The sequence below is a fragment of the Narcine bancroftii genome, chromosome 13 (assembly GCF_036971445.1).
Source record: "Narcine bancroftii isolate sNarBan1 chromosome 13, sNarBan1.hap1, whole genome shotgun sequence".
Classification (NCBI taxonomy): Eukaryota; Metazoa; Chordata; class Chondrichthyes; order Torpediniformes; family Narcinidae; genus Narcine; species Narcine bancroftii.
Window position 1 is genome coordinate 28,652,446 of NC_091481.1, and position 20,730 is coordinate 28,673,175.

The 20,730-nt window shown below is 44.2% G+C and overlaps 1 protein-coding gene across 4 annotated transcripts in view; it reads left to right on the forward strand.

Moving 5' to 3' along the window:
* The first annotated feature begins 1,514 nt into the window (after positions 1 to 1,514).
* Positions 1,515 to 20,730, forward strand: part of LOC138748864 (non-muscle caldesmon-like) — a 195,926-nt gene continuing 176,710 nt past the window's right edge. For 3 of the 4 annotated variants that reach the window (XM_069909694.1, XM_069909693.1, XM_069909695.1), the window contains exon 1: positions 1,516 to 1,657. The gene's annotated coding sequence lies outside the window, so the exon portion shown is untranslated. Of the gene's footprint in view, positions 1,658 to 20,730 lie in introns of all 4 variants that reach the window. The other variant, XM_069909697.1, reaches the window with a different exon arrangement.

Here is a 20,730-nt window from a genome sequence, read left to right on the forward strand (position 1 = left end):
CCTCCAAAATGTTGAGGGGGTCCTGCAGGATAAATCGCGGTGCAGGAATTGACTCAAAATTCCTGCACATTCTTTTTTAGACTGCCCGTGAGGTGGCAAAATTCCTTGATGGTGCCGTCACATGCCTGCAGTCTGAGAACCGTGATGATTTCTCCTGAGGTGGGGCTCACTCTCAGCTCTCAGTCAGATGGTTACGAGTTTAAACCCCATTTCAGGGATGACCCTCTAATCTCATTTCTCATGCCAGTGGAATTGGTGCTGTCTTAATGTTGAGATGTTAAATTGAGGCCTTTATGAAGTCGAAAAGGATCCCTTTACACCGTTTCAAAGACGAACGAGGAAATTGTTCCTAGTGTCCTAGGCCAACGGTTATCTCTGAACAAAAATTCATAAAAGTAGATGATTTATTATTGGATGTCATTGTGTGTTTTGTGGGAATTGATGTGCATAAATTAGCTGCCGTGTTTTCCTACAGTGACTTTATTATCTGTCCATTTGATGTTCCTGAGAGGGGGCCGAGTTATAACTAATACATAATTTCTTATTACCCATTACTGAAAAATAATTCAGTGAAAATAAAAGTTAGCACACCATCCCTCTTAAGTATATCATGTACAAGGCACAAAAAAGCTGGTCTTATTAACTATTTAAATATGCTTTTATCGTTCTTACATTGCCACATCTCACATCCACCCTACACAGCTGCAAGTCATGACACATCTATCTCTTAGAGACCAAGGACTGCTGTGGAAACATCAAATGCCTAGTAATGAGCTAAGGAGTTCCAGATGTTCTTTTTGGCCTTCTTGTTACAGACATTGGGCTCTAAAGGGTTATGGAAAATGGTGCCCCTTAGTAAACTAAAATAGTCAAATTTGGCTTGTACTGCAACTGAAGATCACCCAGTCTTTAGTATTGAACACACAGCAAACAGCAGGAATGAACTGCCATATTCTCGCTGTATTTCTTGAGAAGTTTTTTTTTAATTTGTTCCCGAGTACATTGCACTAGGGTAACATGTATGCGACTTCTTAGCTCCTGCATGTGTTTTCAATAAACTGCAGAAAATAGGTACGTTGGGGTAACATTCAGAACTTTATTCGGTTCTGCTGTTGCACTAAGTCAATATGCACAGATCTTCAATCCCCTGTGCTTCTTTTTAGTTTTTCGGTCAGCCAAATGAAAGCTCAAATGGATGCATGTTCCCTGGGATTAGCATTTCATATGATTATACATGACAGGCTATTTACTTTCAGAGGTCCTGCTAAGGATAACCAAAAAAGGGCATGTTGCAGGACATTTTTGGCAGCAAGTAACAGTTTTCAGGAGTTTTAAGTCTTGTTTCTTGATGAGTGACTTCCTGAGCAGGCCTGGGGAATGATAGGCATTCCTGGATGGAGGCTGGTCTCAAATCGGCTTCAAATTCTGTGATTGGCTCCTCAGCAGAACAAGCTACAGACAATGCATGCGAGTGGCTGTCAACTGTAAACATAGGGGGAGATATGTTCACTTGGCATTGACTTTGGGAGGGGCTAGCCATGACTGGAGTTTTATTGAATAGAACTGTATGAGTGTTTTGACTGCCTGTACTTCTCTGCAGTCCTGCTGCATCGTAGCTTGTATTCTTTGAAAGCCAGCCAGCGTTTCAGCTACAGAGGTAAGGCATGTACTTCTGGTATTCTATGTAGCAGGCAATGCTTCAAAGAACTGAAAGATTTACTTTGAGCAGCCTTTTGATTAAGTTTTATTTTCATTTGAATAAGTTTGGATTAGAAGCATGACTGGGCAATGAAGGCAATGAAGTTTTTTGCAAAGCTGGATGTGGAGTACAGACAGAATCTTAAGGGGGAATCTTTGAAGCTTTATTTTTTGACTTGATAACGTTTCTTTAGATAGTCTACTTTGTGCCACATCTTCATTAGGGACTAACAAGTAATGAAGCAATGTACCTATTGTATAAAACTCAGGTGACCATTTTCGTGCAAGGTGGCCGTGTGTAAGCCTTTTCCAGAGAAAATATTTAATCTTGCATGTCAGTCAAAATGATCCAGAGAGAAGAACAAAATGTGGACTCATTCTACTCTAAAGACAGATGCATAGTATTCATCTCTTCTTTGCTTTCTCATGAGTGAAGAATTATTTTTTTATTATAGTCAGCTTGACATGTTCAGGCAATTTAAATGTCGTTGAAGTCGATATCTGATTTCTGATTTGGTTTTGCTTAAACCTGTTTATCGTCACTTGTGGAATGCTACAATGTTTTGTGTACCACAAGAAAGCTCCTTAAAGTCTCTCCTTTGCCTTGTATATTGGTATTCAATGTTCGTACAATTAAATATTCCAGCACCTAATTTTTTCCATATCCTGAGACTCTTCGGGGGTGGGTGGGTGGTGGTGGGGGAGGGGGGCAGGGCAGAACTTTTTGAAAACATTTCTACAATTGCACGACCTAGCAGTTTATCTGAACAGAGTCTTCACAAATCAATGTGATGCCATGTTGATGAGCTCCTACTGATTTTGGAGTGGTGGGGTGGTTGGGAGGAAGGGAGAGGGGGAGGGAAGGGTAGGATAATGTTGTGAAGGGAGGTAGGAAGGGGTGGTGGGGGGGTAGTGGACACGTTAATGTGATTCCTGCACAACAAAGTGATAAGATTCGTCAGGCAAACTTGGGAACCATCTGCTTCGGAGAGCACCTCAGTTCACTTGGTTAGGAAAGATGGCAATGTGCCAGTATTTTGAAAAATAGAAAGGTTAGCTGAATATTTGCTGGCCTTCTTTGGAACCACATCTGATAAGAAATCCATGTTAGGAAAAAATGAAGGGAATGCACTCAATGCATAGGCCTTATAAGGAGCAAATGTAACTTGGTGACAGATGATGGGTTTGACCTATGGAATGTAAGAAGGCATTTGAAAAAAAAACTTGTGGGATTTTTACATGCACGGTGAGCAGGAGAAAAATCCAAGTGGTTTGTCCTCTGCATTCTCTGTATTGTACTTCTCTGAATATTGCAAGTCTATGCTGTTAAGTACGTTGAATTGTGGCTATTTTTGACCTGAATCTTTTGGTCGCTGTTCTGTTTGATTACGATGTGGATTTTAATTGTTATTCCTTAGTAGTAATGCAGTCTTGTTGCACCAATTCAGAAAACTCGTCATTTAATAACGCGCCTCTCCATGCTTAAGTTTTACGAATTCTGCAAATCTTAAAGAAACAAATGAAATGCAAGTCTCTGTAGCTGTATTTTGCCTTTCTTTTGCTGATTAGACCTTTCGTTAATTAGACAGGGTGTAAGCATTCTCTGATTTGAGTCTGGTATTCACCAGTAGTAATTTTGAGCCTTCCTGACTTTGGCAGCTGAAAATATTCTAGTGAAGACCACTACAAAGTGGCTCAATCTCATTAGATCTACCTGATAGTGATGTTAGTCAGGATTGTATAGATGTCTGGGCTTTTCACTCAAGGGAGCTCCTGCTGAATCCTTGCATATGGTTGAGAAGTTGAAGTGACGAAACCTAATTATGTGAAAAGTCTGGGCTGTAAAAGGGTAAAGGAAATCACTTAGGCACTTTGACAGCTTCTCATTAAGGGTGATCTTAGACCACAACCACACCACTGGTGTGAATTAGCTTTGCTGTGTATCAGGGCAATGATTATAGTCTCTATATGACTCGGTAGACATGGCTATACTCTGGGTGAAAGAAAGCATGACTATGTGGAATTTACTTGATCACATTGGAACAAATGCCTATCATAGAATCAGATGAAAGCCATTCAGCCCCTTGTTTCTAATTTAGCCATGTGCCAAAGCAACTTACTAGTTCTCCTCCCCTAGTCACTTTTCCATGGCCTTGCATTTTTTTCTTCTTCACCATATATTTATCCAATTCCTTCTTAAAGGTCACAGTGGAACCTTCTTCTGCCACATCTGCATTCCAGACTCCAACCACGCTCTGTCTAAAAAAAAATGCTCCTTGTTCCTATTAATTTTGTTCCCATTTATTTTGTACCAGTGAGCCTTCCACACTAATGGGAACTGCCTCGTACAATTCACTCTGTCCAGACCTTATATGCTTCATTCAAATCTCCCCTAAGACTTGATTTTTAAAAAAATCCAAGACTCATTCATCTTTCCTTGCAACGATAATCCCTCATCCTAGGAATCTGATTACATTCCAAAGTCAGGGCTTTTGTGGACCAGAACAATATTGAAGGTACTTTAGTTTCTAATCCCAATTTATTAATTGTAATCATACTAAGACATGCAGATGGACTTTCCCCCTGCATCTTAGGTTTCAGATACCCGGGAAGAGGATGCCCTTAGTGGCTTGGTTGGATATGGATGGGCCTGGTATGGCAATGGGGTTCTAGACCACTTTGCAGGCAAGCTATTGGCCTGCTTTATTCATTCACAATAATGATGACATTACATAATCATATCTGATGATGTTGAGTGATCACAATGGCACAGACTGGGGGGGAGGGGGCGGGCGGGGAAACAGGAACAGCCACTGTGTTTGCCATTATTTAACTAGCTGTAGTTAAATTACTCAGATCATCTCACGTCATCGCAGGCCAATTCAGAATGCAAATACATTTCAAACTTAAAATTTAAAGGAAAAAAATAACTGGGTGCAGACTGGGAGATCGCTTCACTGAGATTGGGTGCAGACTGGGAGATCGCTTCACTGAGATTGGGTGCAGACTGGGAGATTGCATCACTGAGATTGGGTGCAGACTGGGAGATCGCTTCAACTGAGATTGGGTGCAGACTGGGAGATCGCTTCACTGAGATTGGGTGCAGACTGAGAGATCGCTTCACTGAAATTGGGTGCAGACTGGGAGATCGCTTCACTGAGATTGGGTGCAGACTGGGAGATCGCTTCACTGAGAATGGGTGCAGACTGAGAGATCGCTTCACTGAGATTGGGTGCAGACTGGGAGATCGCTTCACTGAGATTGGGTGCAGACTGGGAGATCGCTTCACTGAGATTGGGTGCAGACTGGGAGATCGCTTCACTGAGATTGGGTGCAGACTGGGAGATCGCTTCACTGAGATTGGGTGCAGACTGGGAGATCGCTTCATTGAGCACCTTTGCTCCACCTGCACCAGTGGCAGAAACCTCCCAGTAGCCAACCATTTCAGTTCTGTGCTATACTCCCATACTCACGTCTGTTCAATTCTTTATTTACAATCCCATCAAGACCACCCGTAAATTGGAGGAACAACTCCTGATTTTCTAGCTTGATGGCATTAACATTGACTTTTCTGGTTTTTGCTAACCTGCTCTCCCCTTCCCTCCCCGCTTCCAGCTCTCCTCCTCTCTTCTCTCTCTATTCACCCAGACTTCCCTCTTCCTCTTGCTTGCTGCTGACCCCTCCACCCCCACCCCCCCTTCTCCACAGAAACCTAATAGCCTGAATATGGCCAAGATTGCCTCAGAAGTTCAGGCCTGGTCAGTACTTGGAGGGGAGACCACCTAGGAACACCAGGTGCCTTAGTTTTCTGAGAGGGCACTGGACAAAGTGGCAACTTTCTGTCTGCCTTTCGGTAGACAAAAGTTAAGGAATTCCATGTATGTTACATTCTAAGTGTAGTATTACGTGACAGTAATGGAAACTTTACCATTTACCTTTACTTTTAACTCCTGGCTTTGCTACTAAGCCTCTTGTATTCAGACGGCTGCCAACATTTTTCAAGACCTTGGTAAAGGGCTCAAGCCTGAAATGTCAGTTATATATATTTTTTTTTGCTAAATAAAGTAAACTGTTTGACCTGCTGAATTTCTCCAGCATTGTGTTTTTACTTCAGCCATGATGTCTACAGATTTTTGTGTTTTAATAGAGAGAGAGAGATTCTCCTAGGACATCTCATTCCATTCTGTAAAGCCTCAGGCTGCATTTACATCATAACTATACCATCAGGGCAAAACCGTATTTGCATGAATTCTCTGGCTGAATTGCAAACACACCCAGAGGTTATCTGGGGTTACTTATTCACAGTCTTGATATAAGGGTACATGAAGGCTTTGATCTTTCAAGTCCTTGTCCATGTCAGAATTGTCTGAACAAACAGCGACCTGAGGCAAGATCCTTCCAATAAGAAGGGGGGGGGGGGGGGTTGAAAGAGGTGGAAAGAACATTTCATACCAGCAAAAAATGCACGCAGAAAGGAACTTGTGGAATGTGGTAACTTGTGACTACTAATTATCATCTCAGGCTGAATCAGGTATTACAAAGGTCTCCACATGAAAATGAGAAAGATCATCCATGGACTACAATTGGTTCCTACAGTATTTTGATTATATGGGTGCTTTGGAGAAATTGTACTTAAAATTATAAAATGAAGCAACCTTTGCAACCAATCAGTGTTTCTTTGATAGAGGCTCTGACTTTCAAAATATATTAAATATAAATTGTAATTCAGGAATAAAATGTCTGCTTTCTGATTAATGGTTTGGACTCGGAAGCAATGTGGCCTTGTGCCCTGCTTTAAGAAGTCCCATTGTTTTAGAACAATGATAGTCCTATCTTTGGAAAAAAAAATTGAATGATATTCCTTTGCTGAGACTTGTTGGAGGCCGTAATGCAATTAGTTTCAAATGGAGGAATATGTTGAGCAGGATGGGGCAGGCACAGGACCCACCAAAATGTTGGTTTGGATCTTCATTATAATGTGTTTGAAAGCAGTTGATATTAAATACATAGCCCAATGGGAAACTCATGATTCTCCAGGTGGGGAAATTATGCAAGCCAATTGGATTTGAAGGATACGCCCGTGTATCTGAATGAAGGAGCAGTATGGATATTGGTTGTGAGAAGAAGTACCTGGGCTGATGTAGTAAAGTAGAGATCTGGTTAAATTGGCAGGATATTTGATCCCAAAAAGTTTGGTTACATGTCACTAGTGGAAATTTGTTTGAGGATTGCAATCAGGCCCTTCCCTGACAATACGATTTTACGCCCTGTAGCTGAATGGCATTTCTCAGTTACCAACCAACCAATGGAGTCCATGAATACTCATCTCTTGCACTAGAAGAATTGGTTCAAATTTCACTTCACACACAATAGAATATTTAAGAGGTGAGGATTTCAGCTGCAAGAAAAAGAGGGTGAAACTGAAGTTGTTCTGCTCGGAACCAAGAAGTTTGGGAGGAAAATTGGTAGATATGTCTGGAGACGCATTTAAATTAGTCAGGATATATTAGGTGTTTTTAAACTGCCACACCTGGATAGCCCTCCCGGACCCAGGTACGTTTAATGGGTTGGAGGCGCTCCCAGTACTTCTAACCTGCAGGGGATCGCCTCATTAAATTGCCAACTTGGCGATTTAAGGGGGATCCCGCCCCCGCGATGACGCAGTGAGTGATGCGTCACGCACTCACCGGATGAAATGAAGTAAAAGATTTTAACCTTACTCTTCTGGGGAAGCACTTTTAAACCACGTTATAATATCCCCTTTCCTGACCTACACTGCTGAGTTCCTCCCCTACTTTGAACTTGGTGCCAACACACTGCCCAGTGACGCACGAATGCAAGCACTGACGTCACTGGAATAATTGGGTCGGCCATTTTCGTTTTCAAGCTGCTGCTGGACGAGACCTAGGTACATTTAACTGGGTTCCCTGACTACCTCTGAGGTAGAGCAGGGACCCTGTTGATTTAGGAACACGGTGAATGGGTCAGATCCTTTCAGCTGCCTTGTGAGTGGGGCGTTAACCAGGAAAATTGTATTTGTCATTGTTACCTCAGGTCTGATATTTCAAAGACCAGCAGTGATAACGTGAGGGGAAATATTTTCACGTGGTTCGTGAAGATAGTGGTTATGTTGTAGAACCCACTGCCAAAAAGAATGATAGCATCAGAACTTTCAAAATGGAATTTAACATGAATTTAAAAGAAAACACATTTCAGGGTACGTTGGAAGAGTAGGAAGGGGAGACATCCGGATTCTTCAACCAATGACCAGCAAAAGGTTGATAGGGCAAAATGACCTCCTTATGTACTATAAAGATTCTATGGTTCCATCATACCAGCACCTGCTCAATCACTCGATCTGATTGGATAGTCCACACTCCTCATAAGGGGAAGGTGAAATTCTGGCTGTTGAAGATCCACCTGACAAAAACAAAGAAGAAAACCCCCTCACCCACACTTCCTTAATAACAGACTCTTCCCTATGAGCCATAAGTCAAGACCTACCCTGGGGAGAGCACAATGAATGGATGGACTTGTCAAAGAATACCTGACAGTCCTCGGGGAGCAAAAGGAGCAGATAAGAGCAATGAGTGTCTACACTCAGAGTAGGTGCCTAGATAACAGTATAGCTTTAAATGTAGAAGTTGGATCCCTCATTGTTATTTTCCACCAGTCTTCAAGACTACCCTGCTTTGTTCTATGCTGATAAGGCGTGCGTGAATTAATTTAAAAATAGTTTTCCTATAATGAGTTTTCCAGGAGCTAGCAGTTTGTTAAATGTTCTTTCTGTACACTGATAAACGCACGGCTGCTGCAGTCAATTCCTGTTTTGTTTATAAATTGGCCTTAATACTGTTGAAATGTATCACTGGAGGGTTCTCCCACATTCACTTGAATTCTCACACTTTTTCCACGCTGAAGGAACTGTTCTATTTTCAACATTATCTGGGTTTTTTTAAATTAAATAAATTCAGACACAACTATCTAACCTGCTCATCTTGACATAGTTCCTTTCCACTCCTTGAAATGTTTAATACTCCTTAAATTTTATTGCTTCCTATTGTCAACCAGCAGCACCCATCTGGATCTTTTACTTTCACCTCCATCTGTTGCATCAGTGTCTGTGCAGTTTGAGGTCCAAATGTTTAATAAAACCAGAGAAGTGGGAACAAGTTCAGGTGCACTACAGTGAGTTAAAAGGTTGAAATGTTTTGGATAATTATTGGATACTATGTAACTTTTCCATATCCAAGGATGTACTATTATCACAGAGGGAATGAGGCCATTCAGCCCACAGAGACTGTGCATTAGAGTTGTCATTGCTGGAGTTGCCAAATCATAGATAATTTGTCTTGTTAACTGAAGGGTGGCCAAATTCTGGAAAAAATTGCAGCCAAATTCTGAAAGAAATGACAAGGCAGTAACCAGGTGAGGTATCACAGAGCCCCTGTACCATTGAAGTTTGTGAGAATCAAAGGAGAAACATTTCACTGGCTCATACTGAGCCTAACACAATTCTATATGGCCAATTTTATCAGCCCAAAGACATAGTTACAGACATGACAAAAAGCAGTGCCCTGGGGTTCTGAAGAGAGGGGTGGTGGGCATTGCCTTGAACCATTGTAGTCCATGTGGTAAGTGCATTCCTGCAAAGCTGTTCATTAGGGGAGCAACTCCCAGGTCTGATCCAAACTCAGGAGAATATGTTGGGCTGAGGACAGGCCAGGTATATATCCTGATGTAGGTTTGGGCTATAGTTTGCTGACGCAGACCAATGCGCTATCCACCTTAGGACGACTTGCGTGACACTGCCCAATATATCTGTCTCCTAGATGCATGCAGTAAGGTAAGTCATCCTTTCTGTATTTCTGTAAATGCCTCCTGGTTGGGTTAGAAAAAGGCGAGTGGATCACAAAATATGTTGCAGCCAAACCATTACTTGTAAAATGCTGTCATGTAGGAAATATTGCAGCTAATTTGTGCACAGCAAGAGCCCACTAACAACATTGAGAAAATCACCAGGTAATCTGCTTTGGGAAATTTAATTGAGGGGTAGGTTATTCCCAGGGCACTGTGGGAACATACTGTTCTTCACCAAATTTATGCTGTTGGATTCTTTTAATCCAAATATAGCACAGCACATTAAAAAGTAACAACATGCCTTTGTTCAAGTTCAAGGTTGTCTTATGTACCAAGATGCTGTGAGGAAATTTATTTTGCAAGCAGTCCAGCTAGACACCCCATTTGTAATACAACAAGTAAAACACAGGACAGAATGAGGCCCTTTTATAGAGAAAAAAATATGTCAGTAAAGGTGAATATTCTCCGCCCTCACATCGCTGAACCTACCTCCATAAATCCTCCGTGCGCGGCTCCTAGACACCGAATCCAATCCTTCCTCAGGCTGGTCACACAGGTGGAGCAGAGCACGCCGCCTCGCTCCTTAAATGCAAGTGACTGGCTAGGGGCGGGCTGATGAGATCGCGATGATGCCGTCAGCCTGCAACCCGGGACCCAGTCATTGAAACAGCAACCCTGCGTAAGTGCTGGATGTCGGAGTCCCTTGTCGTGCCGGAGGGGCAGCGCCAGGCAGAAGAAAGATCAATGGCTGTCTTCGTTTCCCATAATCCCTCATGCAGCTGGAACCGGTCTGCATTTCCCAGACGGTTCCAGCATATGTATGCTGTCATGCCGCCCACGGCACCAGTCGCCCCACCTCCTTTGGCACCAGAGGTCGCAACGAGGTGTCACTCTTCATAAAAGCAACGCAACAGCAGCCTTTTAGGCCTTCTCTATAAAAAGGTAAGTGCACATTTCTCTACCGATGGAGCGGCACCCCTCCATAAAAAACCCCAATGGAAAGAGATCAGCTGTTACTGGGAAAAAAGCAACATAATTTAGGGCTAGGCTTCATTCAGGACTCTGACAGCAGCAGGGAAGAACCTGCCCTTGAATCTGGTGGTGCATGACTTCACACTTGTGGATCTTTGTGATGGGTGGGGATTAGGTGTTGATGTGGGAGTGGGATGAGCCTTTAAATATGTTGGGTTCCTTTCCAAGACATTGGAAAGTACAAGTGAAGAACATGGAGTGGGGTGGAGTTTATGTAATGATCTGAGTCTTGTTGACCACTCTGAAGTTTCTTCCGGTCTTTAATTTCAATTTAGTTTTTAGCATTTTTTATTTAATTTACACACACACACACACACACACACACACACACACACACACACACACACACACACACACACACACACACACACACACACACACACACACACACACACACACACAGAGTAATAGGCCCTTCTGGACCACGAGTCTGTGCTGTGCAAATACCCCAATTAACTTACAATTCCTGTGGGGAGGAAACCCGGGCCCCCGGAAGAAGCCGACGCAGACATGGGGAGAATGTACAAGCTCCAATGTATCCAGGTCGCTGGCCGTATAATAGCATTGTGCTAACTGCTACACTAACCATGGACCTCAACATGGTTACCCAACTGCACGAAAACCAACAAGGTCGGGTCAGATACAGCAATGAGCTCTCTGAACCCTTCTCCATTAACAATGGCGTTCTCGCACCAACCCTCTTTTCAATCTTCTTCAGCATGATGCTGAACCAAGCCATGAAAGACCTTAACAATGAAGACGCTGTTTACATCCGGTACAGCACGGATGGCAATCTCTTCAATCTGAGGCACCTGCAAGCTCACACCAAGACACAAGAGCAACTTGTCCGTGAACTACTCTTTGCAGACGATGCCGCTTTAGTTGCCCATTCAGAGCCAGCTCTTCAGCGCTTGACGTCCTGTTTTGCGGAAACTGCCAAAATGTTTGGCCTGGAAGTCAGCCTGAAGAAAACTGAGGTCCTCCATCAGCCACCTCCCCACCGTGACTACCAGCCCCCCCACATCTCCATCGGTCACACAAAACTCAAAACGGTCAACCAGTTTACCTCTCTCGGCTGCACCATTTCATCGGATGCAAGGATCGACAACGAGATAGACAACAGACTCGCCAAGGAAAATAGAGCCTTTGGAAGACTACACAAAAGAGTCTGGAAAAACAACCAACTGAAAAACCTCACAAAGATTAGCGTATATAGAGCCGTTGTCATACCCACACTCCTGTTCGGCTCTGAATAATGGGTCCTCTACCGGCATCACCTACAGCTCCTAGAACGCTTCCACCAGCGTTGTCTCCGCTCCATCCTCAACATTCATTGGAGCGACTTCATCCCTAACATCGAAGTACTCGAGATGGCAGAGGCCAACAGCATCGAATCCAAGCTGCTGAAGATCCAACTGCGCTGGGTAGGTCACGTCTCCAGAATGGAGGACCATCGCCTTCCCAAGTTCGTGTTATATGGCGAGCTCTCCACTGGCCACCGTGACAGAGGTGCACCAAAGAAGAGGTACAAGGACTGCCTAAAGAAATCTCTTGGTGCCTGCCACATTGACTACCGCCAGTGGGCTGATATCGCCTCAAACCGTGCATCTTGGCGCCTCACAGTCGGCGGGCAGCAACCTCCTTTGAAGAAGACCACAGAGCCCACCTCACTGACAAAAGACAAAGGAGGAAAAACCCAACACCCAACCCCAACCAACCAATTTTCCCTTGCAACCGCTGCAACCGTGTCTGCCTGTCCCGCATCGGACTTGTCAGCCACAAATGAGCCTGCAGCTGATGTGGACATTACCCCTCCATAAATCTTCGTCCGCGAAGCCAAGCCAAAGAACTGCTACACTAATCATGGACCCAATTGTCCAGACGAGTTCTGATGCCACACAGTTCTGCACCCTGACAGAGTACTTTGAATCGCGGATCTACAGAATTTGTTAAAAGACAGAGGTGATGTGCTAAATTTCTTCAGGCTCCTGAGGAAGCAGGGGCATTGGTGCTCCTTCTAAGCTATTGTGTCAATGTGTGTGGACCAGGACAGGTTTGTGGAGATGTTTATTCCGAAGAATATAAAGCTGTCTACTATGACTACATCAGTGCCGTTGACGCAGACCAGTGAGTGAGCTCCACACCTCTTCCCATGATCAATGACCAGCTCCTGGTCTTGTTGACATTGAGGTAGAGGTTGTTGTCTTGGCACTAAGTCACTAGTCCCTCTATCTTCCTTTTATATTCCATTAAATCTTATGTTTAAAAATCTGGAGCAGGGAGTGCCAGATGAGACAGGTATCTGGATAATTTGTGTGATGTTGGCACTCCTGTCACTTACACAAAAGTTCTGCGCATTTCTGTTTGACAGCCTCAAGAACACCCCAAATTCTTCTTTTCTTTGTTGAGCAGTTAATGAACCAGGGATGCACATGAGTTAGTGGGGATGTTGTAGCTTTTCATGGTGACTTTGGACACATCCTTGTATGTTTGTAACCCATTGACGAAGGCAGAACTTACTCCATCACTCTTGAGAGTCAAGTAATACTTTATCTGCCAGTGCATAGAGTGGGATGTGGGAAACCACAGTTTCTCATCGAGCTTAAAACTGTATCTTCACCAATGTATTTTAAAGCCACCCTTTAAGATACATCAGGAGCTCTAAAGTGTATGTTTTGGAATTTACTATCCATAGGTTGAAATCAAGAAAACAAATAAGATTGAAACACAATACTTTTCCATTCATTATTTCCAATGTTATTCAAGGGCAACCCATGATAGTTAATTTTAAGCAAACTGAATATTCAATTTCCATAAGTGGTAACAAGCTTTCACCTACCGAGCAGCCATTGCACATAATGTTCTGTTTCCTTTCACTGCATTAAACATAACCATTAAAAAAATGCTAGTAATGTTCAAGGTAAAGTAATTTCACATTCCAAAATATTGAGTCACAGAATAGTAAAGGCAGAAGATATCTGGTTCAATATTAAAGAATATGCAATTAGTGGTTTGCAGACATTTATGAAGTAACATGATAGTCTGTTAACATTCCTTTTGGGGTTTTTGCTCCTTTTTTATGACAAATCAAAGTTAAAAACTCAATGCCAATCAAATGTGAACAGGCATTTTTCTGTGAGGCCATTATGGAAAGATGTAGTAGGAGAGGGGAGATTTGCCAAGTTGCTCTGCACTCCTTAGATGGATGTGAAGTGAGCGTAAGACCAAGTACAGACATAGTTAAAGTGCTATCAGCTGCTAATGTATGTTGCCTTTCTGGGTGTGAGTATCGAGTTGCAGGAACCAATGGGATTTTTAAAAAAATAGGATTGCAAGCTCAGACTTGTATGGGCTGGACATTTATTTGAAGCAATAAATTTGTTGTGGATTGTATTCTCTACAATACTGTTCATTCCTTGTGCAGGACAGGCTTTAGAAACTGTAAAATAAATGATAATGCGGTCAATAAAATTAACATTTTTGTTCTGTTGCATTTTGCTCATTGGTGCTCAAGGCCTCTCATGAAAGTATTAAAATGAGCAAGGAAATTACAGATGGTAATCTTAGCATTATATCCCACTGTCAGCTCTGGTTTTAAATGCAGGCTTATAGAAGTGTTCACGTCAAACACCAGGCACAATGGCTCATTCCACGTGGATGACAAATAGCCCTTCTGATCCCACACTTACAATGTTAAATCATAAAGTGTGTGGATTTCTCAGCATCAATTTATATAAAAGCGTGTACAATTGTAACCACAGGACCCATATCCAGTACGTTTAGTGAATCTCAGAGGCTACCTGACTTTGCTTATATTGTATTCGCTGCCGTCGAATAGATTTCCTGTTCCAACAAATGTTGGCCTCCACTACATAGAAGCTTCTCTTTTTAAGAGTCTGCAATCCCAATCAAGCAGCAATATTTGTCGTTTTGCTGGAATGAGACGACTTTTGATTTTTGGTAAGCATTTCTCTGTATCCAAGTTTTGTTTTATCTTTTCAATTTGTTAACAGTGTGAGTGGATAACTGGCAGAATAGGGCAAAAAGGTCTGAGATCAAATCAAACAATTGACTAAGGAAAGAGGTGTATTAAACCCAATCAGATACAAAGAAGCGATCAGATACAGACAAAGGGGACAGAAGGACAAGATTAAAAAGTAAACAGATAAAAAAATCTGTGATATTTTAAAGATCTCTATGTTCCTACCACCTGATAATTTTACAACTTACATTCAATTTCTGAGTCCAAGAGATTGATGGGCATTGCATCAGAATGATTCCATTGTTAATAGACACTTACACACTGCTAATGATATGAGTTAACTTTGGATGGAACAATCGTTGTTCAAAGACAGTGAATATCTAATGTTAACCAATGAAGACAAAGGGTTTATAGTATGAGTCAAATAGAGAGCAAAGAAAAATCAACTGGCGAGGAGGCATTTGCAACTCCCCTGAAATGTTGGTCTGCTTCATGCTGTGAATGGTTTGTGCTTTTAATATTGCATTATTTTTCCAGCAAATGCGCTATTTGCCTTGGCGAGTCTGTTGTCTATCTCATTGTCGATCCTTGCATCTGATGAAATGGTGCAGCCGAGATAGGTAAACTGGTTGACCGTTTTGAGTTTTGTGTGCCCGATGGAGATGTGGGGGGGCTGGTAGTCATGGTGGGGAGCTGGCTGATGGAGGACCTCCGTTTTCTTCAGGCTGGCTACACAAAAGAGTCTGGAAAAACAACCAACTGAAAAACCTCACAAAGATAAGCGTATACAGAGCCGTTGTCATACCCACACTCCTGTTCGGCTCCGAATCATGGGTCCTCTACCGGCACCACCTACGGCTCCTAGAACGCTTCCACCAGTGTTGTCTCCGCTCCATCCTCAACATCCATTGGAGCGCTCACACCCCTAACGTCGAGGTACTCGAGATGGCAGAGGTCGACAGCATTGAGTCCACGCTGCTGAAGATCCAGCTGCGCTGGATGGGTCACGTCTCCACAATGGAGGACCATCGCCTTCCCAAGATCGTATTATATGGCGAGCTCTCCACTGGCCACCGTGACAGAGGTGCACCAAAGAAAAGGTACAAGGACTGCCTAAAGAAATCTCTTGGTGCCTGCCACATTGACCACCGCCAGTGGGCTGATAACGCCTCAAACCGTGCATCTTGGCGCCTCACAGTTTGGCGGGCAGCAGCCTCCTTTGAAGAAGACCGCAGAGCCCACCTCACTGACAAAAGGCAAAGGAGGAAAAACCCAACACCCAACCCCAACCAACCAATTTTCCCTTGCAACCGCTGCAATCGTGTCTGCCTGTCCCGCATCGGTCTGGTCAGCCACAAACGAGCCTGCAGCTGACGTGGACTTTTTACCCCCTCCATAAATCTTCGTCCGCGAAGCCAAGCCAAAGATTTTTCCAGCAACAATTTTAATTGTTGGTTTTGTTTGAGAATTGAGTTATACAGTCAGTGCTTATATAAGATGTGGTCCAAAGATTTACCAGCTGGCAAATTAGTTGCATTTTTAACAATCCTAGTCAAAGCACAACAGTCAAGCAATCAGTTAAGTGTTTAAAATGCTTTAAGTGGATGAGACATGGGTAACACAGTGATACTTATTAGGTACATAATGCTCTTGTCAATGCACACTTAAATGGGTTATTCTTGCCTCTGGCAATGTATGTGTTAGTTGTCTATCACTCCATTACCTCTTGATCAACCAAATCAAATTTTCATCTTGTAAATTTAATTGTATGAACTGGACTGTAATAATGTTGGTGTTATTGATAACATCTGATTACAGTGAAAGTGCTAATGGGCTGGTTTCTTTGTTAATCATCTGAGTTGTTATCTATTAAATACAGTAAGTAATATGTTTAATAAGGGACTGAAGATACAATTGAGCCATGTTGAGTAAAGACAGCAGGTCCCCCCCCACCCCCCAAGACAATAGTAATGGTTTTAATACCTACTAGACATCATGGGCACTTAACCAAAGCACTTTCCAAAGTCACTGCTGTGGAAATATTGGTTCTATGAAGTATAACTCTGGGATTCTGGATAATGACCAATCCTGCTTTTATTTTATGGGACTGATTAAATTTAAATTTAGACATACAGCACGGTAACAGACCCTTTCGGCCCATGAGCCAGTACCGCCCAATTACATCCAATTGTTCTACAGCCCCATTATGTTTTGAAGGGTGGGAGGAAACCAGAGGATCTGGAGGAAACCAGGGAGACATGGGGAGAATGTACAGACTCCTCACAGACAGCACTGAATTCAAGCCCCAGTCACTGACGCCGTAACAGCTACGCTAACCTTGTTGCCCGATAGAATAATATAGAACTGTGTGTAATGTGACTGATTGCACTCAGAGACAAGTGAGGAGTACAAATACACTTTTAATAGCCTACAATCCATGGCTATTAGACACAATAGTCCTCAGGTGAATCTGAGGTAAGGTGGGAAAACCAGGGATTATTTTGGGGTAGCTGAGGGTGGAGCCAGCCATCAGAACAATACATCAACAGTGAATTCCAGTTCGTTGCATTCACCCCTTCTTTCAGAATTGAGCCTTTGTGTGAAAAACAGAGACCATTCATTTTAAAAAATGAATACTTTACAAATATTTACAAGTTGAGTATCGGGGGTCTGGTAATTCAGGTCGAGTGCCGCAGTACTGGAGGACTTTGGGCTTCCCAAACTTCCTGGACCCCCTGTGGTACAGGGTAAGTGGGTCTCCAGGGCTCCGGCTCAGGTCATGGGGTGAATTGGACCGCTTCCTGAGCAGTGTCCTCCGGGACCCTTAGTGGGGCATTCGGTAGTTCCTGGCTCACTTGAGGCCTCAGATCCTCAGTTCCAGTGGTTGCCAGGTCTCTGATCGAAGACGGTGTCCTCTCCGACGTCAGGGAATGCCATGTATGCCATACATTGGGTTGGTGGAAGTGAGGGTACCCTTGAAATCGACATTGAGTCATTCAAAGGGATGGGATGTCTTTATCAGGTGGGTTTTGTCAGGATAATAGAAATACTGCTTGCACTCCATGCAGACCTGGCAGGACCTGGTCATTTCCCTGATGTCCTCAATGGAGTAGGGCAGGTTGTGTGTCTTGATGAAATGAGCCATACGGTTGATACCGGGGTGGCAAAGCTCTCTTTGTGCAGTGACCACAACTGTCCAGTGGGTGGAGAGGAACAGCTTCCTCTTGAAAGGGCATCTGTAGATTCATTGAGAGTACTTGGCCTGTATGCTATGTAATAATTATAGGTGAAGAGTTTGATCCTTCACCTAGCGATCTTATTTTTTTTTACCCTTTTTTCATTATTAAACATAAATGTCACTGGATGGTGGACAGTGTAAATTTTCTGCTGGCCAGATAATGCCTCCAGTGCCTGATGGCCTATACAGTGGCTTGAGCCTCTTTCTCCACTGATGGGTTCCGAAGCTTGTGGCCTTGTAGGGTATGTGAGAGAAAGGCAACCGGCCTGCCTGCCTGGTTAAGGGAGCTACATCGGAGGCATCGCTTTCCACCTGGTAGAGTGCATTCTTGTTCACCACATGCATAGTGGCCTTTGCAATGTAGCTCCGAATGTAGTCAAAAGCTGCCTGGGATTCGGCTGGGAATGGTGAAAGAGGTGGGCTTTAAGGTGGGAGGGCGGACATCATCTACGTAGTGAGGGACCCACTGTGCGTAGTAGGAGAAGAAGCCCAGTCCCCTCCTTAAGGCTTTCATGGTCTTCGGGATTCAGGGCCAATTATGCCATTCTCCATCACATAGCCCAGGATCGCCAGATGTTTTGTCTGGAACACACACTTATTGGAGTTGTACGTGAGGTTCAATGCCTTGGCTGTGTGGAGAAACCTCTGGAGGTTGTCCAGAGAGTGTCCACAAATGGTAACGTTGTCAAGAGAAGGGAAGGTGGCCTTCAACCTGTTCTCGTCGACCATTTTGTCCTTCTGTCTCTGGAAGACCAAGACCCCATTGGTGATACAGAAATTGACCCTCTGGAACTGATCGAGGTTTCCATCTGCCTCAAATGCTGTGTAGGGGTGGTCCTCAGAACGGATCAGTAACTGATGGTAAGCAGCTTTCAGGTCGATGGTCAAATAGACCCGGCACTGTGCAATGTCCGAAATTCGAGGGAGGGGGTACGTGTCAAGGAGTGTGAAACGATTAATTGTTTGGTTGTAGTTAATCACTAGCCTGGACTTTTCTTCCCCTTTCATGACTACCCCTTGGGCTCTCCATGGGCTGTTGCTAGGTTCAATTATGTTTTCTTTGAGCAGTCGCTGTGTCTCAGCTTTGATAAATTCACGATGCCCCCGCACTGTATCGCCTGCTCTTTGTAGCTATCGGTTTGCAATCGTAAGTTGGGTTCGGAAACGCAGGAGGACACACAATCAGAACTTACAAAATTCTCCCATTTTTACAGTTACATGTACTGTACAATACTCCCTGGATTGTCTCAGACTGCAAGTGCGAAGCTAGGAAAATATAATAGTCCGACAAGTACACTCTTAAGTTGTACCGAAGAGCTGTCGCGGAGTTTATAAAGCTCTCTGTGGAGCCAATGTCTACTAAGCAATCAGTCAAATGTCCATTTACTCTCACCTCCATCGTCGAGTTATTCAATTGATGAGGTATTGGCTGATCCAGGACAACTGATGCCAGTGCTCCGGAAACCCCATTTCTCCCCATGTTGATGTCAACTCTCTCCTCTTGGCCTGTGGGTAGACAAGGTGGCGTCAACCATGAGGTGCGGCAAGATGGATGCCCTCCACCTTGATCCGCTGACTGACTAAATGGTGCTGACCTCGAGTGCGGCAAGATGGCCACCATGGCTTCCTGCGATGCTTCACTTCTGGTGGTGAGTCCCGTCACAAGGCCCAGCAAGACACTGGCGGCAAACAGTATGGAGAGGTGGGAGCCGGTCCTTTAGGACTCGAGCACGGGCCAAGCGATGATTTAGGGGTTGCACACCCAGTCGGCCTCTTTGGGTTCCCTTTCGCCCAGCAGACCTTCACCCACTTGCCTTCGCTTACCGCATCCTGCGCACACTGAGTCCTTCATGGGGCATCAGGCACGGGGGTGCTGTGCCTGTCCACAGAAGTAGCATCCCTGGTCGTGCGTGGCTGTAGCGGTCGGCACTGGGACTGTGGGGGGTCACAGGTATTCCATTGACCTGGTCCTCTGAAAGGGGTTCGCTTTTGCCTGTGAGGTCGTCAGCTCCCAGTTGGGCCTGCTTGAGTGCTTACGCCAGCTTCAGGGTGGTGGCCAAGTCTTTCATCCCCAACTCTACCTCGAGTACTTTGACCTCACTCCTGCCGCGAGGGTGACCCTGATTCGTTCCTCCTCTCTCACCTGGGCTGTGGCCGCTTCGTAGTGTCATTTTCTAGTCAGAGCCCTGTGATGATACATCCACAGCGCTAGGGTGCATATCCACCAGCCTTCGCAGGGGGGCGACATCTATACCTGCAGGAAGACCACTGGGAGGCTGACTCTACCTGGCCAGCTATCAATCACTGACCTGTATATAGACTTGAGCCAGCCCCTTCAGTCCAGTCAGACGTGGAGCCATCGAGACTGGTGTACAACAGACTTAACATGGATTAAAGCCTGTAGTACAGTCTTCTGTTTTGTGTCTGCTTCCTGCACCACAGCGCACCATTCAAGAATACAGTCATACAGTGACTCACCTGGACGCTGCCGATGCTGAGAGAGTCAATGTTTCACCACCACATCATTCTGGGGCCTCATGTAGCAGGCCTTCAAGCCTTCTAAGGCTGACTCATAGGTAGCACAGCGTACCATTTGGGGCCAACTCGAGAGAGAAGTGCCAATCACCATAGACCATCTGAGTTGAAGACTTCTTGTGTGGCCATCAGGTAGGACTGGAAGCACTCCAGCCAGTAGGCAAATCCCTCTGGGGCCTCAGGGGACAGAGGGTTGACCTGGCTTCAACAGGGCTTCCATCCCATTTCAAAGCTAAGCTATTAAAATTGTAACATGACTGAATGCACTCAGAGACAAGTGAGGGGTACAAACACGTTTTTAATGGCCAATAGACACAATAGTCCTCAGGTTAATCTGAGGTAAGGCGGGAAAACCAGGGGTTATATTGGGGTAGGTGAGGGTGGA